The 27823-nt window shown below is 39.8% G+C and overlaps 2 protein-coding genes across 5 annotated transcripts in view; one reads left to right on the top strand and one right to left on the bottom strand.

Annotated features, from left to right (window-relative positions):
- Positions 1-27823, bottom strand: part of LOC128895943 (uncharacterized) — a 151656-nt gene that overhangs the window by 6693 nt on the left and 117140 nt on the right. Inside the window, exons 1-2 of one of the 3 annotated variants that reach the window (XM_054158991.1) lie at positions 12531-13014; positions 12045-12286 (exon numbers count right to left, since the gene is read on the bottom strand). The exons of 1 other annotated variant lie outside the window; for it this stretch is intronic. The gene's annotated coding sequence lies outside the window, so the exon portion shown is untranslated. Of the gene's footprint in view, positions 1-12044; positions 13015-27823 lie in introns of those variants that run through there. One more of the 3 variants, XM_054158981.1, reaches the window with a different exon arrangement.
- The window catches only part of LOC128895961 (N-alpha-acetyltransferase 15, NatA auxiliary subunit), a 49442-nt gene that overhangs the window by 11143 nt on the left and 10476 nt on the right, over positions 1-27823 (top strand). The gene's annotated exons all lie outside the window — the stretch shown is intronic.

The following is a 27823-nucleotide window of genomic DNA, read 5'->3' as shown; positions in this document are numbered from 1 at the left end:
CAAATGGTAAACTATTCCTGTGCTCTCAGCCCTAATGCGAAGTCGTGCAACGTGGAACTCACGCGACGAAAAACGATGTCGAAACGTGAGCTTTCACTTTCGCGTCGCCTTATTGTCGTACTTTTTACTCGATATGGAATTTGAATGAAGCCCACGCACAGTGAGTCTGAATTCTTTCGTAGCGTGACATAGATAATTGACTGAATTCGGTAATAAGTTTCCTTAGTAAAATATTCTTTAATTAGCTCCTCTTGTGTATCTGCACGACATGCCATTGTTTTCGTATTACTTTTTTAAACCATCACAGTGACGAATTAAAGAGGTTGCAACATGTGAGTGACAGGCTTAAAAGTAAGCCAATCTTTGGGAATTTTTTTCGAGGACCGGTGTGCCATTTTTCAAACATTTAACTGTTACCCAAAAGCACCTAATCAAATTCGACAGGATACATACTTTAGTCTGTAAATCCTTTCACGTATTCTTTGCTCGACGGATGCAAATATTTTGTTTTCCATTAGCAACACGTGCTGCGATTGTCTGATATACTCAGACTGATTACACGTTGTGTTAGGGGTGTAAGACAACATGTTTTACTGTATCAAAGACAGCATTCCGCATCGATTTAATCGTATTAATCTTAAAGCATGCTCGCCGATGATTTCAACGACCCTGTTGGTCGTTTTTGTAATTCAGCGCGGGAATTTAAACGACCGCGATTTCCTGGTTTATGCTTACGATTAACGCAATTTATGATTAACTTCGTATCGATGTATTACATGTAAGTGTACATCATTATGTTCATTTTATACTCCGTATTTTTCTCAAGTTAATAACTCCTTTCGTAAATCATTTCGAGTGCTTCAATTCGTTTCATTGATAAATGAATGACTTCCTCGACATGTTTGCATGAATTATTAATTTTTTATAATTTACACCTCCATTAACCTCTATACATACTATCATATTCAAGTGTTATTAATCCTAGCGTTCATTACGAAATAAGTTTCCGCTGTAATTTAGCGCAGTGAGATTTGCATAAAAATGTTCGAGTTGCGTTTAAAATGCAGGAGGATAGTTTATTCTAGGTAGTGCAAATGGGAAATAGATGATTCTTCGTGATAATATCAATTGAAAGCGAAGAATGAAGCGTCGGACAGATTAAGTGAAATGTTGCAAAATAGTCAGACGTTCGATTTTGCGCGTTCCGCGAGACGTAACGTCGATTTTGAGTGATGTAAGAAGAACAGTCCCCGCTTTGTGCCAGGTGCCATTATGGTACTGTTACGATCAGACCTGTCGTAATATCGTTTCTCGAAGTAAGATTTTCTGGTCGTGCCGACGTAGTTTTAGATCGAACTCAATTTGTTCAAAGAAGTCGGGGAAAAAGTTAGTCGTGGTAAGGACAATCATTTTTTTTTTTTTTTTTTTTTTTTTTTATGTTCCGTATCGCCTGGTGTAGACAAAGTATATTACAGGCAAAAGTGCTGCACTTGTGTACCGAGTGTGCTAATGCGCAACTCTGTGCAAACACAGATGTCATTCGACGTTAAACACTGTCATGTATCACCATTTGTTACTTTTGTTAGACACAATTCATGGCACACGATATTTGTCTAAAGCGTCGATTTAAATTTCGGAGAAAATTTCTCAGTCTAGTATGCTTCGATACTCGAGTTACGCTAATCTAACATAAGATAGTATTTGATAGTATTTGATGTTTAAACGTGTTCGGTACATATATCGAACCACGAAATCGTAAAAGCGTGGGAGCTTATAGTTTACTTTGAAACTGGTACGCGGAATGAGAGCTGAAAATAACCGTCTCATCAAAACCAAACGATACAGTGAATGGCCGCGAATTAAAACGCGCAGCAGGCACGACGAACTATGAAAGACCCTCTAAATTGGTCATTACGCGGAGCCATTAGAGTGGCGTTAAATTAAATACGCTTTAAACTTGAATCAGCGGTCGCGGTAGTAAAATTGAAGTCACTAAACCGACAACAAATAACGACCGAGTGGTGTGTTCTTTCTTTCTTTAATGGCTCTGCCATACACAGTGCCACGGCCTTGAATGCAGGTAGTCAAAAGCGCCTCGAGTGTGCAACAAAATGGCATTGAGTTGTTAGGCACGGTGTTCGAGGCAGTGAAAGGCTAGCCGGTCCAGAGGTTGCTCCAATCGTTCCAACGACCATTTGTCGGCTGAATATTGGGCGTTTGAATAATGGGGCAGTTCTACTGGTAAATTAGATCTACCCGAAGACTTCGAGTGCTTGTAATTGTAGTGAAACATTAGAGATAATCGGAGCCTTGGAGGACTGGAGCATTTTTACTGAAACGTTAAAGTTACTCGTAAGTTTGAGTACTGGAGTATAGTTGCAGTGAAAAGTGGGATCTAACCGAAGTTTCCTTGTGTTTTCCTTCGGGTAGTACGGAAATGAAATGAGACTTTCCATCTAAATGGTCGTGTTTATATGTTCCAGGCCTTCTCTATTAATTTGGACACGAAAGAATGTTGAGTGAGACTCGACAAAGGAGGTCCTGAGATAAAAACTGATGTCGAGTCCTTATGATTGCAGCTATTTAAAGTGTTCAAGTGTTTGGAGAGTTCTACCAAAAATTAGAGCACGTCGAATTTTCTCGGTGTTTGACCTTTGGACTCACTGTCAGCTGGGATATTGTAGTCATAAAGTTTTAAAGTAAATCTGTTCTAGTTTCTTTCCGAGCACCGTTACGGCTCTAGCCTTAAGCCCCTTTCGCGCAACACGTTGCTCCACGCGACGGTTTACCTCACGTAAGACTCACGTACCCACCCGTTATCCAATTCAGTTTACGCTTTCAGCTACTTTCCTTTTTGTTTCGCGTTGTGCTCGTTGAGCAGCATTAATTCCTTAACGCCGTGCTAATGCTTGCGAACAACTTTCGGTGCGTCACTCTTGTAGGTATGCTTCCTGTTATGACAGAAAGCTTGCTCTCCGTTGTCCGTTGGACAGAATTAAGCATTATAAATTAATGGAATTTACCTACTCGTTTCTTTATTTGCTCGAGTAAAATGTTGGTCGTTATTAAGGTGTGCTAGAAGTTCGGTAGGCGTTTCGCCCTTTCGATTCCAGGTGAGACTTCTTTCTTGCTCCAAACCTGATTTTAATATTTTTTCTTCTAAATGTTAACTGAGTATATCAACGAATAAAGAACATTCAAAAAAACAATGTTCCGGTATGTTAGGTCTTCGTCGAGTAGGTGTTTGTCTTAGCTTCCTTTCTTTTTAAAATTGATCCCATGCCATTCGATAATACTTCATTGGTAGGATAATTTTCAATTATTCCCCCTTTTCCAATTCCAAACATTCACTATAAGAGTATAAAGACACCATTCGTTGGAGAATTGTGTCCTCAAAGCGAAGGACGAGGCCTTATCATCCGAAATTTCGTTTAGTTTCAAATTTTCCCTGTTCCGTATAGTTTGTTGCCTCGCGTTTACGTAACAAACGGTGAAAGCTGTAACCACTGCCGCTTATCTTTGTCGCGACGTCTAAAATTATGAAGCCGGTTATCTGTTTCTCTCGTGAAGAGGTTCACACGCCTTGCTCGCGCAAACTGTGTCAAGCCAAACCTTCACAAGTATTAGAAATTGTTGGCTCAAGATTGTGTCGAATGGATTGAAAAATCGTATAACATGTTCGCTCTTATGAATGAAAGTTTAACCCCTTATGAGCACCTGTAACTTTCAGGTCACATACTGATATATCGACATTTTACCAAATAATTTGAGTTCTTTTTCACAAGTTGACGAATACGTCTTAATTATATAATGTTTCTGATAGTCAATAACAATATCGATGACGATTAGCAGCACAATCAACCTGAAGTATCAAAGTAAATGCTTTGCAAGTTGTTTGCAGAACAAATATCAGGCCCATAGAGGGTTAAAATGTGTTATCTCTTTATTCGTGATTGTATAAATAGAAGAATCATTTTCTCGTAATTTTAGAAAAATAAGTAATTAATATTGAAGCGAATGATAATTTGAGTTCTCTAAATTCAATTTTATCATTAAATATCGGACCGGTAGGTCTGGTGACCGTGCAGTTGTCACTTTAGGTCAATTTAGGTCACAATGTGCCAATCTCAGTCTAAAATCCAAATTCCAAATTTGGTACATTGGTGTATAAATCGTTTACGAAGTTTATTCGTTTCACCCTGAAATTCTGTTAACCTTAGCGCTTCAAGGTGTCGTTTCTTGGATTCGTTGTTAGCTGGCACCGTGCCGCGTTAATTCGCCTTCGGGCAAACACGACGATCAGCGATTCCGCGCGTATCGATGCAGATTCATCGACTTCGCGAGGTGAAGTTATCAGTGATGAGATTACGGTAGCGTCAGACTGACAGAGACGAGTAGTAGCGACCATAGTGGAACGCCTTGGCATTGACCGGCTTGCTCTGCAAGGCAACTCTCGCTTGCATAATATGCTCGTCTCGTTCATCCCGAGACTCTGCTGGATTATTCTCCTCTCTCGACTACCTCAGCTCCTTTAACGGTGGTATTACGTGCAAGAACGCGACGCGTCGTCTCGCTTCTTTTTCCGACGAACGTGTTCGAATGCAGCTGCCGATACCTCCGTCAACATACTTGAGTGCTTGCGATTGGAAATTGGAACGAACGAAATGCACAGTATTCAGAAACTGGCGGTACAAACTTCATGTGTATTCACAAAAATATTCACTCGAGGAAAAACGAATTTTGATTACATCGATTAAGTTCATTGAGTAACTTTTGTTAAACTTATGATCTCGAAGTGATATGCTATGGGTCCCAGGTCCAAGCCCATATCCAGGATTTTTGGTGGAAATTCTGAGAGGCATAACGGTGTAAATTTAACAAAAATATTAGCTTATACGGAATCATAAAACGGAACTTTTTTATATTTATAGTTTATTCATACGACGTTTAGTTTCAGAGATAAAAATTGAAAACTTAGAAGACCTTTTTCTTGAAATTCAATTTTTTCAACGAACTTCTTACTTTTCGATTTTTATTTTCGAACCTAAGCGTCCTATGAAGAAACTGTAAATGTAAAAAGGTTTCGTCTCATCATCCCTTATAACCTGATATTTTTAAAAAATTGATTTGAAGAATACAAATATTTCTCTGAGTCCATTTCTAGAAGGCGTAACACACCCTTCGCAATCAAAGGGTTAATGGATGGCTTTTGTTTGCAAGCCTTTGAATACCACCTACCAAATCGTAATAGAAGTTCACGAAATTTCAATGTTATTGCAAACGTTGAATCTGTATTGTGCATTGGTTATCCAGAGTCGTATGGCGCACGCAGCCAGTACCGGTTTACGTTTTTGTTGCGACTTGTAAAGGCTGTACCGGTCAGACAAGGTTAACGGCCCAATTTTTTCCATTGCGAACGCATCGTCATCCGTCGTTCAACATTTTTTCCACGGATTTATTGTTGTAAACAAATGACGATATTTTGTTCCCATCGGCAAGGGCACGGGCGGGTTTCCCCCGGCTAAAAAATTGTTTTACGGATCTCCGGCTCGAAATGCGATCGAGAGATAATATCTCGAGATATAATTGGAAACTCGTTCAAGTGAAGTCACCAATATTTTGAAAGCTATAAAACCAAACCTTGCGGAATACATTAAGCGCACATTATCATTTTATACGTGATATTTTCTGATTCCACGCGCGCCAGTCCTAATTATTGTATATTAAACAGGGTAATCGGCAAATGGTGTATAGGGGCAATTGCTAGTTGCTAGTTACTAAACACCAAAGAAATCAATATTTAATAATGTCTGGTTAATCTTGCATCCAATAAACTACATCAACGAATAAGAACATAGCGCAATGATTTCTTGGCGACGTTGTACGGCTGAATAATTTAATTGTAATTAATGCATTTCTGAAGAAAGCGGTTTACACTTACGTTTATAATTCCTTATATACATTTTTATATTTGGAAAACGTTTCTAGCTCGAAAATGACGCAGTTTGGAGTAGCATCGAGCTTCGGTTCGACTTAGAACTTTACTCAGAAAATCCAACGGTACAATAATAAGTACAATAAATACGTCCCCGCTAATTTCATCAGCACGTTTGCGTACGATTTTTCGTTCCTGTCCGTTCACACGTTTGCCTGCACTCGAAAGCGTACGAACCTCTAGTATAGATCGAAGTCGACCATTTATTTTAAGAAAGAACGGATTCGTAGGGCGACCTTACGTCGCGACACCTGAAATAGACGTCCCGATTGAAATGTCCATGTTAGGCAGAAATCGATCTCTAGGCCTCTAGTTTCATCCAATTAACCGCCATCTTCCAATTAGCCGGCGATTAGCCGCTCCTACAGCGATTATTAACATTTAATATACCTTGTTTACACCAAGGACTCTCTACGGTCTACTGAATCGGTTTCTTAACCATTCCTAACGATCCTTGAAATTGTACTTGTTGCAACCGACGAAGGAGTCGTCATCTCGACTGTTGATGAAGAGGTATTCTTCTCTGGAGCCATTTTGGAATTTCGTGAGACGAAAGTCAGTGCCACGCGGTATGATCGAAACTTTGGTTGCAAAATATTACGAGTTTAATCTTCAAAGAAAAAATATATCCAGTCGCTTAATTTAATTTTACCTCGTTTTTGTACCTAATAAAGATTTAAATCTGGGGTTAGCTTGCAAAACAGCAATTCATTTGAACCTCGCCCTTTCACCTTACTTGCTCAATTTACAAGGTACGCGAAACTATAAAGATGACCCCGAGTGATGTCCACGATATAAGAGAAACTCTTCTTTTCGCTTATGAAATGCGTTTTCGTGATAGCAGTGCTATCAATCATCGGTTAATGTGTCACAAAATTTTGCTCAATAGTGGAATAGCCTTCATAAAAAATTCCGATTATCGAACATAAATATCAACCAAGATAAATCTTCCCAGTTCACTAGTGTTCTCGAATTCGTATATTTCTTTCATTTTGTCTCATTATGGTAATAAAATCACCAAATCAATAAATAAAATTGTTTATTTTTGCCAGTTTCAATGCGCGTACTTGATACCTGTCTGGCAAAACATATTTTTAAAGCCTCGATCCATACATATTTATGCACTTTTACCGTTTGAAAAAAATTCTTGTAGATTTCCTAATTTTAATTCTTTCAACCCACATCCCTTTAAGATCCCAAGCTATTAGAAAATGCAACAAGAAAGTCGATTTTTCACGTGCGATAGACCAGAATTCCTTCTGTAATAGCACTTTCCTGTTCAAGACTGCACTGTTTATCGTTTGACGGATTAAACAGGTCCGCAGTGGATGAATCACAGCTGGATTGCTGTCTCTTGACGCGCACATTCGATTTCCCGCTGATTCAATTTTTTTTTTAGTCGTTCACCACGTTCCACAGTCGACACTACGTTTTTCATACTCGCTCGCATTCCCACGGTGGAATCGACCCTGCTGAGGTTGTTGTATATCGCGCGTCCTGATAGATGCAATTAAGGACCACTGCGCTGGATGATAGAGGGAAAGCTGAGCGAGACGAAGGTTGTGCTCCAAGGTCTATGCTTTACATTTTTTCTTCTCGTTTACTCTTGCTTCGTCCCCTGTACTCTGGGTCGTAATAAGAATTTATTAGCTACATACGCTGGTGGTTGACCAGTAATTTGTAGCTTGATTTTCATGTTAGACGTTTTTATCGTCGCCCAGAAAATGTGTTCTACTTTATAAACATCCGTTTCCATGTCATCAATGTTATCAAAAATCTTACAACTCCAGATTGCAATTTTATTAAGTTAACACATTTGCGACCGTTGACGTGAATTCACGTCACTTCAAATTCTATTCCTGGTTATGAGAGAATTATGAAAATCCTTTTTATTTTAGACGCTACATACTTACAACATTGATATTTCGAAACATATTTTGTAACTTTTACCTTCGCTCTAACAATACAAATTTACGATGTCCAGCTCCAGAATGTTATTATTTTCGTCAGTACTCGATATTAAAAACGTAAAATATCTGTCGGTCGCGAACGTGTTAAGATTCCAATCCGAGTGTCATAGCTCCAAAGTAAATCATAGCTGAATTTCTTAAAAAACAATCATCCCGACGTGCTGGTTCCAGCACCCTCGTAGTGCTCCGATTTCAAATTCCACGTTGGGAAACATGTTCGACCCTGTTCTCGTTGATAAGCCGTTTAGAGTTACAAGCTACGATTTATATTGCTAGACGTGCCACTTTCTCTGTGCGGTTATGACTCTTTTTCCCTCCGTCGTTCAACATAAAGAGCAAATTGCGTAAGTTGATAAGTGGTTGCGGTTCCGGTGCTCCGATCAACGCGATCCTGTCTTTGCGCAGCCGAATCACGTACCTCAGAAATCCGAAAAATTCGTATTTGAAAACAAATTTTCTAAGCAAAACGTTAGAAATAAGAATTAATTACAAAAAGAATGAATAGATATTTTCGTTCTCCTTTCCAAGTTTACACCTCACGTTTACATCTTCAACGAGATGGTAGGAGGGATCCTCGATGAAAATTAGATTTCTAGATCGCGATTTACCTCGTCTTTGTATCACGCACCGATCTTAGAAGCAAGGACGCGTTGCTCAACGAGCTCGAAAGTTCACAGCAAGAATAATCGTGAAACGAGCACAGTCGTTTGTTACAATTCCAATTTAATCGCTCGACGATGCGTTTGATTTGCCGATACGTTTCATCCGCGAGATACAGAAAGTAACGATCGATCACTTACGTTTAGTGACACGCATCGCTGCCACTAAGTTTAAAATTAAGAATCGGGTTGGAACGGCTCGTCGAGTTTCTCTGTATTCGAACACTCGATTAAAGTATTACGGTGATTGAAATGAGATCACTATTAATTTCCCAGAGTAATATAAAAGGTTCATGCAATTGTTCGCAATGGTTACACGTGTTTCTCCACGGAAGAAGTGTCTGCTATTTTAGCGAGTAAGTAGCAGGAAAATGTTTTATTCAGAATGATTGAGTTTGCACAAAGAGTTTTATGAAATTTGATCACAACTTCACGTGGTGAACTCAGCATACAAAAATGATAAAAGAACTTCCCACTGGTCACTATGGCACAGAATTGGTAATTCGCATGCAGAGTGAAACCGGACGTACGTTTGTATGAATTTTTTTTATCAAGTTTCTCTGTTGTCTTCGGTTTGCTTCTGTGATGGTTTTGGAATTCCGCCTGTATTTTGAATGTACCGAGCAGACACGTGCAGGTAATTGTCATTTATCTGCACGCGGAGAAGTGCTCCAACGAGTTGTTAAACGTTAAGCATCGGGACAAAGGAATCAGGATGTGCAACAATAACACGTGCGCATACTAACTGATAAATCTCAAGACGAAAACGGGCATTTTTGAACCTTAACCCATTCACTGCCAGGTAAATTTAAAGCATCTTGTCCTGGGTGCCAAGATATATAATTAATATGTTATAACCGTAACGTCTAAGTTATTATTTGTATAATATCATTTTTATTGTCATGAATATTTTATTAAACCCACGAATGATCTCATGACTTTGTCAGATAGTTATCAAAATTAACACGTGTGACTCAGAAGTGGTTGAGAGGACATTTCATTAAGAAACTAGAGGAAGTCATTTAATAAAAATAAATCTGTATAAGATTCTTACTTTTCCATTGTCTCTAGACAAAATTTGAACCTCGTAGAAATTGTCACGAGTTTCAGTCTGGCGTTCAACGTGTATGTCTACATACTTTTGACCGACAGTGTTCCTCTACCACGAGATATCTTGTAGTTGACAGTGAATGAGTGTTAACTAGTAAGAAAGGTACAATGACGTTGAGAGATGTATTTAAAAAATTTGTAAGTAAAATCTTGATTGAAACTTGATTATGTAAAATATCATAGACATGTAGATACTTCCAGCACTCGAATTAAAGCAAAGATCACTCTGTCCAATTAACAATCCAAAGTCCACTAGTGCACCGTATCTGTTACAAATAGCGCAACATTTATCTTCTTATAAACACCCAAACTTCGCAAGAAGCGTTGCACGCGGGTCGTTCAATCTCCATGAAACAACTTTCTGTCCATTAAGAGCTCGTAATCGGAAGTGTATCTCGCGTTGGCGCTAGATCCACCGTGGCCCGTTACACTTTGCAAAAACGGCAACCACGTGCTTTTTTGTGATGCTTCTCATCGACACAGTTATGTCAAAGTGAAAGTGCTTAAACGTCGAATAGGAAGCACAACGGTCCCCGTTGCATTAATGACAAATCTGTAATTAAACGAACGCATAGACGAGTTTCTGCGCGGGTTGCAGCGATCTGCCGGAAATCTTAACTTTCGTGAACTGACCGGATGCTATTAACAGCCGACGACCGTACAGGGAACGCGTAGAACATTGACAGCACCGCGAGCTGCGTTTCTCTGTTTCCAGTGCGGCTACGTAGATTTTCACGACGAACCGATGGAAGTTGTTTCCGCGTTGGGGACGCGGGAAACGTTTCCCCTGTGCTCAATATAATCTTCCCTCTATTTATGAACAATAATAATCTACATCCCGTCGGTGACAGGCAACGTTTCTCGGAAGCGTTCTGCCGGGATTCAATTTTATTTTTTGATTTATTTAACGACTCCGTTTAGCGTAACGAGGGAGAAACGTGTGCAGATTCGAGTACATGCGCAGAGAAAGTGAAGCGAGGGGGATCGGTGAATGGTTGTTCTTCGAACTAACCCTAAACGTGAGTCTAATTTGAAAATATGAAACGAAAAACGGCTGAGTACAAGAAGCTTTGTAGGGAAGAGAAGTATGAGAGGTAGGACACTGGGAGTTTGAAGAAAAAACATTAGGTGTCAGAGGTATTCCTAGGTGTAGAACAAACAGTAGAATGTTTTCAAATCGCGGAGAAAATGTTGGGTGAAATGAAAACAGCGTAGAATCATACGAATAGAAATATCGCAAGGTTTGGAGAAAGTCTGAGGTCTGGACCTATCGAATACTCTCTAACCATCACGTGGTTTCGTTGCAGCCTTATCACTCAGACTTTTCAATGTGGGCCTTGCTACACGATTAAGCTGTTGCTTTCTTCAGAGTAATCAACACTTCTTGTTGTATACAGAATTTTATAATTATCGTTCAACGGAACTAAGTTGTCCTGAGAAAGTTCCAAACAAGACCGAAAAGTCTTGTTTGGAACTTTCATTTCATTTTTGAGAATTTTTATCTCTCGAGGAGAAAGTTTAATCTCGATGGTGCAGTCTTGCTCTGGGTGACTAACCAATTAACCGCGCACGAATTTTATTGGTTTCACACACAGACCAAACAGTTTCTTAAACAGCGAAGTAAAATTCAACAGAAGTCATCCTAGGATGAATGATAAAGAATCAGAAACTATTTCGATCAGGTTACTTTCTATCTCTTGACATGTTCAGTGCAAAGATAAAAAATCTTAAACGAATATCCCCAGCACGCACACACAGTTAGCACACTAGAAACCTCGCTATAAACTGATCACCATTTCCCAAACGATTTCATAAAAAAAAAAAAAAAAATGATCGAGAAGAGTCGCGGTGAAAATTCAGCTTATCCGTCCATCAAGTCGACACATTTCTTATCTAAATGCTACGAGTTGCACCGGGAATACTTCGCATCGTCGATTTGTGAAAGCCCCGTGGCGGACGGAATAGTATCGCTAAGTTCATTGATCATTCATTATTCGAGTCCTTCGATCCGGTTCTCCTCCTATCATTACGTCCAATTGCATTCGAGCCGCGACTTTTTTTTTCTCCCGCGCTTGAAAGTAATTACACGTATCGAAAAAAAAATGATCCTCGATAAATATTCATGCCGGAAAGCGCAAGGACTCGCGATCTTTTAACACTCCGCCACGGTAAATCTCGTTGGACACGCGAGAACCGCTACGATGATTCACGGAGAGCCCGTTATATAAATTTCCACGGACGCCCGTGCGCGCAGGTGAAAAGCGTAAATCGAACATGAAGATCTAAATACCAGGAAACGGACGTACGTACTTTCCCGTTAGATGCGAGCCTTTTATCGTGGATTCCTGACGATTCTCTTCTTACTTGGAAAACGATACTACGTCCGATACTCTCGATAGATCACGATGTCACACGTTCTGTCACGGAACCAGCCAGTGATAAACTCGTCCCCGCGGATATCACTCTTCCACGATTGCCACTGAACGATTGCGTGAATGAAAACGGGGACTCGCGGGATTTTCCACCGGGGGATTCTCGATTCCGTTTCTTCGCTAGCAGAGGAGGGCAAAATTCTTATTCGAAGAAAGGTAGAGTCATAAAAGGAAATAGAAAAGACGATTTTAACTCTTTGCACTCGAAATACTCTTCACAGGCACTGATCATGCCTCTGTGGCAAGCAATACACTGCACTTTTATAATTCAGAGTTAGATTTGCAGCCAAGAAAGTTCGAGTGCAAAAGATTCAGTCTAAGATCATAGAAAGAATGGATTAAGTAAAAATAAGAATTGCTATACGTTTTCTTCGTTGTCTGATCGAATAAAATTTTGCCTTTCTGCGAAGAACACGTGAAAGAAAATCACAGATTCGTTTGGGAAGCTCGAGTCGAGGTCTGACAGCTTCGTTTCACGGAGACGAGGCCATAACGCGCACGGAACCAGTTTGCGGGGGCTGTCCACTCGCTGCACTTGGGACGATGAACAAACGAGTTGCCGCGTGACCGCAGATCTTTATATCGGTGGATCCTACTGGCCCTGCGCCAGTGTCCCACTCTCTGACACACGGCGGCCAGTTAGCGAGGCTTATTCGAACCGTTGTGGACCGAACACGGCGCGTGAACGACTCCAGACCGCGTGTTACTAGCGCGAAGGGACCACGCTCGTGTGTGTCGCGACGCTCACCTACGACTGCCGAGCCAGACGATCACGTTGTTCCGCTTTGCACGCCTCTTTCACCCTTCCTTTTTGCATCCGATCCGAGCGGCTGTCCCTCCCCCTCGACTGCCACGAATTGGTCTCGCGAACCGCGGGAAAAGTAATTAACCGGCCTCCCTCGAATACTCCTACGCGCACCTTACGCAGTCGGAAACGTTGGCAGTTGCATCCTTGTTGAGATGCATTTTTGTCAGAGTTATCTTCATTCTTTCGTTCGAGCTGATCTAAACATCTTTTTGAAGAGAATTACACGTGTATATTTTGGTGGATGCAGCGACGAATGAAACTCCTGCATCTGTCTCCAAATAATTGCATATCTTAGAAATATGAGCCGTTCATTCCACAAATCGATTAACTTCATAAAACATAAAGCTGAGAAATGCGATCAAAAAGACCTCTGAAATCAATTATTTATTATTCAATGGCCAAAGACATTTTGTCATTTAATGGTGTTAATCTTTATTATTCAGGAAAGTTATTATAAATATAAAAAGTTGTCTATACCAAGTGCTTTGACACTTAAATTTAAGAATTTTCAATAAATAGAGTTAATCGATTTGCGCAGTGAACGACTCATATACTACTTTTGAATGGTCAGAGACTGTCAGAGTGATTGACAGTGAGTAATGTAACCGATGCATCCTCTGTCGATTTCTTCTTTGTCGCTAACAAGATTTTTCTTTTCTGTTTCAGGTAAGTCACGAATCTATAGCTACATCCCATAAGCATTCCTCGTCTCAGGTATTTATCATGTTTCCTTACAGTTAACAAATAAGTATTAAAGTATCTCAAAGAGGGACATTTCTGTTTCTGACCGTAAGTTTACGTTTCTGTCAGTGGTAGTGCGTGAACTAGATACGATCTCTTTCTAATTAAGCCTAATGTTCGGAAAACGACCGCAACCGCCAAATGAAACAAACTGGCCCGTGAAAGTCAGTAGTATGCCGTTCGAGATAATTTGATTTAACGTTTGCGTACTTATATGGTTTCTGGCACTCCCGGTCAGGTTGAAGATTGAGTCTTTAATTTCGCTCCGAGAAATAGGCGTGGCAGAACCACTTTGTTTTAAGAATTACGGCCAAAATCTTTATCAAATTGGTTTTAAAAGAACTAACGTGACGAAAGTACCAATTTTAAGCAATTGAGAAGATTAGTCGCTAGTTGATGTTTACAGCCGTTAAAATGATGCAATTCAGTGCAAATACACGCGCTTCCAGTTATTTTGAGGGGGAATGGAACTGATGTAACACCTGGACGGAAACGGACGTGGAAAAACCTGCTTCTTACCGGGCAACGGTGACTGTATGAAAAAGGTATTCGCAACAGGTCTTCGTTGCTCGCGTGTCGCACGATCGCGACGTACCTACACCTCGTCCGTCGCTTCTGGTGAAAAAAAGATTTTTATTCGCGACTTGTTGGAAATAATCTCGTTACCTCGCTCCACGCTTGACACATTCCCTTTTTACTTCGCTCCATTTACGTGAACCAGTGATTCTTAACCACTGAATGACGACACGTGCTGTGACGAAGACTAACTCTGTTTTGCAGATGTTTGGCAACACATCCGAGGAATTACTATATTTTTCACTCATTTGAGGACTTCTAACACTAGATGATTCAAGACCTAGAATTGAATATGTTGAATAGTGTTTTTTTCAAAAGGAAAATAAAAAAAATTCAGGGTTTAGTCGGTTAAAAAGATTAACCATTTGAGTGCCAAAGAGCGATATATCGTTCCTTCATACACTTGCAAAAAGGGCCATATATCGCCGCTCGAGGCTGTAAGTGCTATAACTCATTAAAAAATCAATGTTGCTTTACCAAAATAACGTCAATATCTAATGCATACAGAATTGTTTGTACACTTCAATTTTATTTCAAATTTTATTCAAATACCGTTAAACGTCAACGAAATATACATTTTTGTTTACAATCATGCATCTTTGCTTAAAATTGTCTGGTATTTCTCAGATATGTTTAAAAATTCCCGGTGCCATTCGAAGGGTTAAGAACCACTGACGTAAAATTTCACGTACCTAGTTAGTAGCGCACGTGTTTGGTACAGCGTCGCTGAATGTCTCAATCGAATTCAGAACCATAAAATCGTTGAACGCCGTCCAGCTCGTAGGCTTATTAGGCGGTTGACAGCTTATCGTGTCAGCGTGGCCAGCTCGAAACGCAGTAATGAGCACGGAAACAGAAACGTCGCTTCCGTACACAATCCCGCCACTCAAGAATCACCTCGCGCGAACGCGAGTCAAGCAGGCTGCATGTTAATTGACGCGATCGCTGATTGGAGTTAATAATTGTCGCCTGTTCGAAGATATTTTTTCCTTGGTTTCTCCACAGTCTGATCGTGGCGAGAATGAGACGTTGGCGTATCGACACGTTCCTGACACCGCGAAAATGAATGCACATCCTTTACCCATTTTTATACCTTGGGAGATATTTTTAGCGAGCGTTGGGTGGGTCGGTGATGGATCGAGGTAGCGAACGACTCCGATGGTGTTGAGTATAATGTGTATTATTAAATATAACAAGGTGGTTGGCAATGACTGAGACCTGAAAAATTCACGCATTGGTACTCTTTATTCTTGGTTTCGTTCCGATCTCTGCCACCTTTGAGGCTGCAAGGAAAATTGATTTTCCCCGGCCACTGAACATCCTCAAAGATTGATTTGCATACACTGATAAAGTGTAATGAAACACAGATTTCTGACTGCGTCGATAGATTTCAAATTTTTAGCGTGCAATGACTAGACGAACTTCTCCGCGCAAAAATATTTTGCAATGCTGGTCGCGTGCAATAAACACGAACGTGCGCGGAAGTTTGGCCCACTTGTCGTGTCTGCGTTCACGAAATTTTTTTCGTCATCGTTGGTAACCATCGTTATGTTTACGCCGGACAATAATTCTGCTCTGCGAAGAATGAAAATTTATCCGTCAAGTCCTGTTCCAGTTTTATCGCGCTAGTTTGGAATCTCTCGAAACACTTGGCGTATTTTTAATACTTTATGCGTCATTGCACAGGGCGAGGCGCTTGAAACAGGCGACCTGAATATATTGTCTTTATTTTTATGGGAAGTGTCCTTCGTGTTCTACCATTGCAAGGTAACTTCAACGTTTCTACGTATCTCCAAATGAAAAATTACGGGGAATTTCAAAAAGTATACCAGTACTAAAGATACTAAAGACCAAGACGTCACGCGGCTAGACCTTCTTCTACCCTCATTTTTGTATCATTGATAAGGCAAAAGTTACCTTGCCATTAGACGCAACCGTAATTCACCAGGTTCTGACTTCAGAGCACTCGAGTGGAAGCATTAGCCGCGACCTAACGTTCTTCAAAGTGACTACTCAGTAGCTAATCTTCTTAAATCTGTTAATTTTATCAAGTCGCTGGCAATTGTGAAACAACGCACTCCACCTGACTTATTTTACGTAATTTATCGACTACATCTTCCAGAACTCTTGAGCGTCTCGTATATCATCCTGCACGTCCAGCCAAAATAGGAGCCAGTCGGTCGAATATTTTCTCGATTCAGCTCAGCTCTATTCGCGGATGTCGATGCATCATTAACGATCTCCGCCTTATCGTCCTACCATATTTGAACGAATGAACCGCATCCGGTAGCTTCTGGCGATTCGTCCTCTAGATTTCTTCTTTCGACAACCGATATCGACTACTATGGACGTGCAGCGAGGAGACTACTCTTTTAAGTCGATGTACGCTTAATCTCATCACTCGGAGACACTCGTTATTCGGATTGCTAAAATAAAAGACAATTCTCTGGCAAGTTAGCACACGTTTTCGCGAGTCGCATTATCGAACTGAATCTTTTCTTGGTTCCCAAGTGCAAAAGAACGGCGTGTGACAAAGGAAATAAATTTATAAAACCATGCTGTTATCCATCAAGCGTTTCATTCGCGACCCTTGGAATTCCGACTCATCCCGGCAATAAATAAAATTTTGATTAGCACGATAAAATTGAAGGTGTCGTGAACACAGATGATTATTTTATTGCATAAGCAATGAATGAAATCTAATTGCTTCGTGAATCTGATGCTTGAATTGGAGTTCTATCTCGATCCACTTATTCACATGGATCTCTACATCAGAGTCACCCTATTCTCGGTCTCTGACGCCACCGTCGGACGTTCTGACGGTTCGTCGCCGTGACGCATGTCCTGAACTAGCGCTGCAACGATGAGACTGTATTATTTTTAAGGCTCGATCGTTCATTCACGTTTTTTCCAGGAACGCCCTGAGTCAGCGGCTGTGGATGGTCCTGGGAAACAGTTCTTTTGATTTCCGTGGAAAGATCGATCCTTGTCCACTATAATCACTAGTAGCGATGGAATCGTACTGCCAGTTATGAATAATTCTCGAACAATTCGATGCAGTAGCACTCGAGTGACTATTTAAGAGTATTCTTTTCAACATTTGCGTTGTCGTGTACATTCCAATCGTAACACAGTATAATATAAAAGGTACCAGCAAAATAAGGCATAATACTGCGAAATACAGTATATTCCAGCATCATAAAGCATAATACCGCAAAAATACAAAATATTTCAGCGTCATACAGTATAATACATTGTCTAATAGCATAATGCATCAAGATAGAACGTAATACTTCATATCGCAACACAGTATTATAATACAGCAGAATATCGTACTATACAAAAAATTTCAAAAACTTTCCCCTCAAGTTATATATGTATTTTTTTTTTCATACAAATGTATGTAACAATTTCAAAGATGTAACTTGCGACTTCTACCTACCTTAGTTTTGTGGATTTCTTAATTCTTTTAGATTACGTTTGAATCGTGCACGTGCACCGTTGCACCATGATTATCATAGTTCACGTGGAATCCATAGTACCGATTCAGTATCATTCCCATCACTGACCACAGGTGAAGACGCGTGTTTATTTCGAATTGCTGTCTAGTGGGTGAGTCATCGGAAGAGATTCCCATCGTTGCCTTCCTCAAGGTCGACGATGACCACGACCTTCGAATGCTACCGATCTTTAGGCGCCATGCAATGCCAGGCGAAATAGTTTCGAAATTTTTCTTTTTATTTTTCGGACGTAGCCAAATGCCGAGAACGACGAACTGTCTTTCGAGAAACCTCATGAATAATTATGACAAACGAGATAGCACTTAAGTAGTTAAATCGAAAAGCGGTTAGCTCCTGACCGAGTAGGAACGAGAAAGTACGATCGAGTCACCTAATGAGAGTTTTATTAACATTTAATCTGATAACATTCGGTCTAATATGTATCGTTTATAAAATGATAGTCATTCGTGGCGTCTAAGAAGAACTATCAATTTTTAAATTTATGTTCTAGAGGAAATTTTGTCTTATTTTGCAGAAACAATAATTTGACCCGTAGAGGGTTATAGTTGTGATGAATGAAGCAATACAATATATTGGACATTAATTAATCCGTAATGAAATGAGACGGAAGTAGGAACCGTTATCATTCCTCTACCACATAATCACTTATTAGTTTACTGTATCAAAATCGAGTCACGAAATATGTAGTAATAAATGTTACTCACAAGCCAACGGCTATTCGACACAGTAAAGATCGATATCAGACTTTCTTAACTACGCTTAATTGGCCACCCATGCGGATGTGTACCCGCCGCGCTGTGAAAAATGGGAACTAATTTTCTACGGGAAACTAATACAGCCACTTCCTGATTTTCTTTCTTTCGTTTGAGTAACCGAAGGGAAAACTGAACAAATTTTCGCGATTATGATTCCATGGGAAAGGAACAACCACCTTCGTTAGCCTTACAATTCTCTCGTTAAGGCAACCTTCGTATTTAAGAACAATAACCTCGCGCTACAGGCTATCGCTTCAACAATAATTTTGAGAAGGAACCGTGTGTAAGTTACAAGTTCACGACGTTGAAATCTCAATTGAAGGTGTCGAGTAGCGATGGCTCTGATACGATTAAGTGCGAATTATACCCAAAAAATTTAATACCAACGTACATACGAGGTATCGAAAGCCATCTAAATCCAGAAGAACAGTTTCCAAAGCAGTTCTTTTTCTATAAAAATACCAAAGGATTTCAAAAAAATAATATAAATTTAATCAGAATTTTAAATACATGGAACTCGGCTGGTTTTTTTTTTTATCATTGACTTTTATTGACAGTGTTCAACACCAGATTGCAATCCAATGGTTGTTATGGATAGCATTGATTCAGTATCAATTCCATCACTACCTCAGCGATGTTTGGATATTTTTTCCCCACGCTCACACGTGGCTATTGTCGCTAAGATTCTCGCCGTCACAAAAGCGTGTTTTCCCGCAATTTTGTGCAAAAGCGAAACTGCAGTTTCTCGCGTTATCGGGCCTATCTTGGGAACCGTGCCGAGCTGATTAATTTCAAGATCACGGCGAGGAAGTTCTTTACGACCGTGCGATGTCACGGCCTTTAACCATACCTCGACCTGACTTTACTTTCTGTGGGCAATCTGGGACGTAGAAATTTGGAAAGAAACTACATTTCCCTTTTCTGAGAACATGTGCGCCTGTGTCGTTGAGCGCAAAGCTAACGAGAATAAAAATCGTTGCATTCTCTGACTCTGGTTTAGTTATTTCTCTTATTTTTTACTCACAGGTATTAAATATTTCAATACACTTGTTAGTAGATTAGAAATTTCTATATTACTTTAATTTTCTTGTTTGGAGTTTTTTTTTTTTTTATCAAACAGTTGATTATTTTAGTATCAAAGCAGTAACCTCTGTTGTTACTTTTTCTCGTTTCGGTGAGTTCAATGCTGGCATAGTAGGGTGTGTGCATAGTATGGTAAATTCAGTGATGTTCAGTTTCCCTCGCCACAGAAAGTATCAAAATATACAGTATTATTCCTAAATAATGCATATCCTAATCACTTTATACTTCGAAACGCGAAGTGCTTTCATAAATGCATTTTACTCACGAACATGAGAGTGAAATCGAAATAAAATTTCGTTACGTTGTTGGAATACACGGAAACCATGTTCAAGTATATGTTTTCAGGCTAATCAGGCCAAAGTTTTCCTTCAAATTGTTGAACGCAAAATCACTCGAACGGTACTTGCGCAAGTGTACAAGTCTGTCGAGATGATCGTCGGTAGTTGAACGATAAATAGAACCGCAAGTTAGAACCCAGTTAGACCGCAATTAGAACCAATCCATTTGACTTGGTTCTAATCGAGTCGTTAACAATTGAACTGTTCGTCGACTGCATGATAGCTCTTTTTTTTCAATCCTTGTGCTGAATACTCTTGGCCTAAGCTCTTGTGGTTGTTAAGAACAGAAGATTGTAAAACGTATCTTAACTTGAAAATTAATACTCTAAATATTCCAACTTAATAAACACAACAACAAAATATGGAAAAGTTTGACAAACGCACATACGCGTTTATAGTCCACGATAACTTTCTCTGGACGCGTCCATAGCACTCGAACGGTTAAACGCATAAATTGCGACCGAAGATTTTTATGCGACTGGTGGAATGTCGCTGGTGGTGGTAAATAAATCTCTCCAAGTTCGCGACGAACAACCGAATGGAGATGTAAAAACGGAAATTGAAGAATGTATCTTTGATGTGAAAAGCGACAAAACGGGTTACACGTAAACAAGAATTTACGAAAATAGCTTTATAGTATTTCTCGGAACGTGTTAATGCAAATTCTTACGGATTCTTATGTAAAGCAGCGAGCGTGAAACAGATTGGAGCAGGTTACAGGCATGTCGGAACGTTCTATCTGCAAAACAACGAAAAATCAGATGGAACGGATGAACACAAGTTTTATTTTTATACTTGTCTTCGCACAGGGTGTTCCAAGATTTTCCAACCGAACTATGTCAGTATTTTCTGTGCGTAAAAATAAGAAACGAATGATACGCAAAGCTAGACACATAAATTCTTGATAGAGAAGCTATAATGAAGATATGAATAATGAAGGATGCAGTCGGAATTGCTCCTATTGCCGTTACAGTATAGGGTAAAAGTGGGTCAACGATCTAATTCGTTTAGGTGACCGTATTTGCTACTAGAGATAGTTGAAAGCTAGCACTGTGACGTCTATTAATCACTTACTATTAAATTACAATTCAAAATGTCGGTCATTCTTATTAATGCAAGACTGGCATCGTTTGAAGAGCTTAATTTATTGCCTTAACATGTGCATTTCGTTTCATCTGAGCGAATGCGTTAGTTCTTTGCATTCTTGATTCCTGGTAGTGTAGATTAAATAAACATTGTCAACCTAATTTTACGCTGCACTGACTAACAAGAACATAGTAGCGACGTTCTCTTTGGAATAAACTACTAAATTTTTATATGTACACGTATACTATGTAAGTATATTTTCGGTTTTTATTACCTCTTTCATTCAATGAAATTATTTTTTCTACAACTTATTTTGGAAATTACTGAAATTCAGAAATACTGAACTGCAAGCATGAATTACATCATCAATTTTTATACCAGCCTTTCTTGACTTTATTCGTACCTTGCATAATCGATTACACATGGGTTCGGGTCTTCCAATTGGTACTGATAATGCTAATCCTGTTATAATTCCATTTCATGCAACGGAAGCTCCGTTCGACCTTTCGAATAAAATGAGTTTTACCTATAAATCTTCCAGAGATTTAATCATCCTCCTTGTGCACTAAAAAGACACGAAGACACCGTCATTGTGCTCAGTTCGGGAGAACGCTGCTTGCGATTCATCGACATTGTTGTCGGAACTTTCCTGCGACCGATTTTCCCTTTCGCTCGCGGAATTAGAAATTCGACTTAAACGCGGCCGCTCTTGTTCCGCTCCTCATTATGAATTCCTGTCGGCGCTTTTGTCTGTATTCTTACACGTACAATGACCTTCTGTTGGGAGACGAGTTACCCAGCGAAAGTGTCATTGCTCGTCGTTGCATATTGCCAGGTACATCCGCCGCTTTCGCCAGTGATTTCTTGAGGTGTCCCATTCTTTTCGGCATTTTCCGTCATTGTGCTTAGCGCGCTGATGTCCGTGCTCGAACCGTTATATCATTTGCTGTCACCCAGAGAATGTTTAATTCAATGTTTATCATATTGTTGTCCACAGTTCGTGAGAATCAATTACGAGATCGTGAGTTTATTTTTTAACCCTATATAGACCCGTATAACTTTTAGGTCACGTGCTAATACATCGACATTTTACTAAATAATTCGAGTTCTTTTTCACAAGTTGACGAATACGTCTTAATTATATAATGTTTCTGATAACCAATAACAATATCGATAACGGTTGGCAGCACCATAAACCTAAAATATTTAAGTAAATGCCTTGCAAGTTGTCTGCAGAAACAAAATTCTGCCCATAGAGGGTTGTATAATATTAGATGTAAGCTTGAGTAAATTGGTGCACCATTAAATTTTTTTGAGTGACATAGTACTCCCATCTTCACATGCACTAGATCTAATATGTTCATTTTACCTGTCTACCTTTACTAAATAGTCCAACGAAGACATCGAAGAAAATAAGGAATAAAACAAATCACGGGTAAATTTTCTACACTTTTGAAACCTATTTCTACAAGTCCTTGCGTTGAACCTCGACGCATGACGTTTTACTTCCTAGAGTAATCTCCAGCCGATATTTCACGTTAAACGCCAGTCATCTGACGATATATCGAAAGCACATATCTCGTAAAAGTAAAACGATTCTTGTTTCAGTCATAAATAATTGAGTTTATACGAATTCTGTTCCACGTGAGAAAAGCAACGAACCGGTATGTCGGATATACGTCATTCGTTGCGAGGCGATACGAAACGGGGAGAGACAAGAACGATTATTAGTGAATGTATCCTTAATTGTTCCAACGTCTCCGTATTTGCGCATTCCGTATTCGCGGAATTTGCCTATTCACAGCTAGGCATTTGTGGCTGCTTTCCATATTGGTGAACCGAAAAAATTGCAGCTTACTCGAATAACACGCAATAATACCAGCGTTGCCGTAAAAAGAGAAAATATTGACTGAAAAATGTTGGATAGGAGCGTTGTAGGTTCTCATTAGTCACCATTATAAATGAGTCAGCGATTATCAGAGTAGCCACTTGAAAAGTCTGAAAATATTGTGTTGTATCGATGCCGTATCACTGTGATCTTATGGAATGGATAACCACGTTTCCAATCTTTATTCGGCCATATACATCCCTCGATCTTTTTTTTTCCCTGTCTGTTTTATGTCGCATCGACAACAAGGTCATTAGCGACAGAACTATTTGCGATTTTTTAAATCTTAGAATATATATTAATGTCTTTGAGGAAGTCTATTGTATTTCTGATATGGTCCTGCACTGTTAGGGTTGAACACAAATCCAAATTCCTAGAACTCAACAATAAATACGTCCAATACAAACAAATGTATACAGATGCATCGAAATCAGAGCGAGGCGTTGGATATGCTATTATTACAGACAATTAAAAAATCCAACAGAACCTTCCCAAAGTGACATCTATCTTTACTGCTGAAGCATATGCAATCCTAACTGTCCTGAAATCTATAAACGAAAATAATGTACAAAACCCTCGATCTTATTTGTACCGAAGATATCGAGAAATACTTCTGCATTCTCGCGAAGATTGTAATGCACACCGAGCCACGGGCAATGAGCATTAATATTCAAGCGTTGAGTTTCGTCATTCAATTTCTCGTATTCGCGTTCTTTGTAGCGAAAATATCTAGGAAACAGTTACGTGGCGATAATTCATGGCGGGAGTCACGAATACGGTGATTACATTGCCCCGAACAGTTCACTGGTTTTGCAAAACGTTATCGTCGAAGTCTTTGGGTACGAATTTCGATTCAACCCAGGGCTAAGAAATCAAACCTAACAAATTGCGTGTCGTTCATACTCTGCGTAAATCTTCGTACTCTCCAGCACAAATTTTATACAGTACTTGAGGATTTTTTAACTCTGATACTTCCATCGCATAAAATATTTGTGTTTAACTTTGTAAGCTTAGACTTGGCCGGGGAAAAGATGGGCTTCTCGAATATTTGTTAACTCTAATATTCCTATTACTTGATTTTTTTAACTATAATATTTCTATTACTTGAAGCGTTTGTTTTAAAACCTGTAAGAACTAATAATTGACTATAAAATTACTAGTCCTTACAGGTTTATATATAAATACTTCAAGTAATAGGAATATTAGAATTAAAAAATCCTCAAGAACCCCATCTTTTCCACGCCCAAGTCTAAGTTTACAGAGTTAAACACAAATGCTTCAAGCGATACAAGTATCAGAGTTAAAAAATCCTCGAGAACCGCATTTTTTTCCACGCCCAAATTTAAGTTGACAGAGTTAAACACAAATGCTTCAAGACGTAGAAGTATTCGAGTTAAAAAGTCCTCGAATCGCTTACAAAAACTCCTCGCCAATCTTACAAAGTCACATTCGCCAAATCACGAAACGCTATATCACCCACCGTGAAAGTGTTAAGATCTGTTTTCCTTTGTTCGGACACCGTGGTTGCCTGATAACCCGCGCGATATCATCGAGCCGCGATATATCGTTGCCGAAGAGACTCGCCTACGTTCCCTGTCTAAGCGTTACCGTGTCTTGCTCTCGTTGTTGTACGTGGTGAAGGGTGTGTGCAAACGGTTCCACGAGGGGGCAAGTGCCTAGGCGTGGCTCATAGGAGAAATAAGAAAGGGACCCGTGTACGGGGCACGCTCGTGGCCGTATCTACTGGAAAGGCCTTACATTAGAACACGGCGACGCCGCCGGAATGTTAACTTCCCATGCCGGGCTCTCGTGACCGACGCACCAAAAGAACAGCCGAGTTTCGACTGGGCCCCGTCGCACTTCGCAAGGCGAACGTGATCGAATCCCGGATTCGTGCACGACAAGGTTGTGATCACATGGCCCGAGGTACATCGAAGAGTCTTCTTGGAATTAAATTGGCGAGATTCTTGAACGACTCGTCCTTTATCTTTCCATTTCTTTCGTTTTTATTTTACTTGACGTTTACTGGTCTTTATTATAGCCTGGCGAAATTGAACACCAACTGGATTGTAATTTCTCTAGGTTACGGAGCGAAATATTGTACTACTAAGACATTTAAACAAAACTTGATGATTGGAGGATTTGCGGTATGCAAAGATAAATTGGATGCAAGTGAATTAGTCGAGCGTGGGAGCCCTGAAATAGTTTCCAGGCATTCTGTAGAGAGTATCCCACCCAACTGAGCTATGCAGTGTCTCTAAAGTAGTAGGAAATGGAAGAAACATGATAGTTTGATGAACAATATCCCTATATTACTATTACGCACATGTATACTACTTTTTAATAATCGCAGCCCCGAAGATGACCCAAATCCACTAAAAAAATGTGCAAAAGACGAAGTGGATCAGTTTAGCTAAGGTTTAACCCTGTGTACTCCTATGTCGAGTGTGACTCGACATCAGTTTTTATCTCAGGAGCTCCTTTGTCGAGTCCCACTCGACATTCTCTCACTTCAAATCAATAAGGAAGGCCTGGAACATATGATAAACACGATCGTTACTTGCAGGAAAAAGAGAAACTAACTTTTTTGCGAAATGTGTGAAAGAAAACCAGGATTGTATTCTAGAAATTGTTTCAAGAAATATCATACCCATGAAAATGACAAAATACAACAATAATGTGAATAAAACTGATATTTAAGTGAATTTGTTTGTTTGTTTCTTTATTTAAATTACTTTCTTCTTTAGTTAAAGTAAGTTTCAAATAAAACACTTAAAAGCGTTGGGAGCTGCTGGTAACAAAATTGGAATATAATTCGGAGTGCAAAGGGTTAAGCGGACTCAGCTTATGACGCAGGTGTCCAAGTGTTAAGTATCGGTCTCTCGATAATCTGTACTGGCAAATCAGAGCAGGCGTGAACTTTTCGCTCACTTTTCTCGCGCAAGGTGTTCCTGGCGAGGTGTTAATAATAGTGGCCGGTGGAGGTTCGTCGAACGCGAGAAATTTTTTCACAACTCGACAAAAGGAGGAAAGGTCGCGGTCGTTATTGTTCCTATTTGCAAAATCTGACGAAACATTCTAACGGGGTCAAAGCATTGAAATCATACTTGGCTCGAAATGTATTTTCCACCGTGCGCGTTATGAAACGGACCCGCGTTGTGAATCAGTGAGAATCAAAGACGAAAGGTGAACAGATTCAGCCTCGATTTGCGTCATGCACTGAAAGGGGATCGGCTACGGGGAATCAGAATAAATCGATATGCTCCGAACGTTGGAAAAATGGCGCAGAGACACGATTGTATCTGCTTTGAGCTCGAACGTTGAAGGATTTTTATCCACGAATGCCAGCGAGGTCAATATTTAAAAAACCTTGCAGAATTTATTCAGGTGTTCATTTATCAGAGATCCAATGAGACACAGACTCAACTGGAGTTATTCAGGGTGATGGTAATAAAAACATAGTGATCATTGTTTTTAAACAGTTTTCGGGAAACGTGTGCTACCCCAAAAAAAACCGTGCAAAATGTTAAAGGCGATTCGAATCGATGGAACTAAGTGGCGAAAGAATTCTTGTACAAAAAATCAGGAAACTAATGCCGCTAACTGATCCACGATGAATCATGGCTCTTGACCGATCCGTGAATAATCGATTGTAACTTTCTCGAGGAAAGAATCGACTGTGACGTGTGTATTTTGTGAACGTAAAAAGTCAACATTCATGTCCAATTGACGGTACATTCGTCACTCAATGTTCTATTCGTCGACCATACACGGCATTACGGTCACGATACTCTTCGAATATGCAATTTACGACTTAACTGCGAATACCAGTCGTGTTCTTCGATCTGCATACAATGACTTATCGAGATACGAACATTGTCACAATTATTATCGCGACGCGTGCATCGGTTACCATTTTTAAATATTCCACGCCGACATCCGTAGTTATGCGCCTTTTTGCAATCGAATGGATAGGCATGTACGCGATGGAATTTAACCTTTGCCCTTGTTAAGGTTCTAAAGTTAGTCCTGTTCTTAGTTCTTTTCAGATTTTACATTTTATTCGAATGCTATTCACATGATTCGCATTGCTAGAATGTTTTCACGTTCTTCTTGAAGATCTTCGCAACTTCTTTAAACTATACATAACAACAGTAATTACCGGTTCTATTGCTGTAGTACTTAACATAATATAGCAATTTCAAAGATGAAGGATAAGTAATCAAAGAATTGATCGGCACAAAGGATCTCACAGAGTTGAGACGATGGAACGAAACAGAAATGATTTGCTGCACTTCATCCCTACGTACTCATGAGTTAGGAATTTGTTTTCGTATCCATCGATTCCTCAATCGAAGAAACCCTCGTTAACATTTCTAACTAGATCAAAAAATTGTGACCTATGAAATAGCTGACCTCTATCTCTATGGAACACCTGGAGAGTTCGATCTCGACAGGTAACGTTGAACGAATTTTAATATCTAGATCTCTCACGGTAGTTCACGTGATCCTTGTCTCTAGACAGTTCCGTTAGAATCGATCGGGGTTCCCCGTAACTCATGAATACCCACGATCGGTTGAGTATACGTAAATGTGTAGGAGTGCACTGTTGCTCCTTACGTAATAGACAATCTTATAAACACGGCCTCTGCGATTACTCACGGTCGAGATCCTCGATTGAAGATGCAGCAGCACGCTTCCTTAACAACTTAATAAAGCCGCGACATTGGATAACGTTAATCGGGAATCGCTGTCGATCCACGATTCGTCTTGTCCTCGCGGTGACAAGAAACGCGTCGACGTCAACGACGAATGATCGTCGAAGCGATCAAAGGATGATTCACGTTACGTGAATCCCGTG

Source organism: Hylaeus anthracinus, unplaced genomic scaffold, assembly GCF_026225885.1.
Source record: "Hylaeus anthracinus isolate JK02 unplaced genomic scaffold, UHH_iyHylAnth1.0_haploid 0, whole genome shotgun sequence".
In the NCBI taxonomy this organism is placed as follows: Eukaryota; Metazoa; Arthropoda; class Insecta; order Hymenoptera; family Colletidae; genus Hylaeus; species Hylaeus anthracinus.
Note: the sequence above shows the minus strand (reverse complement) of the source record. Positions and strands in the feature narration are given on the sequence as shown.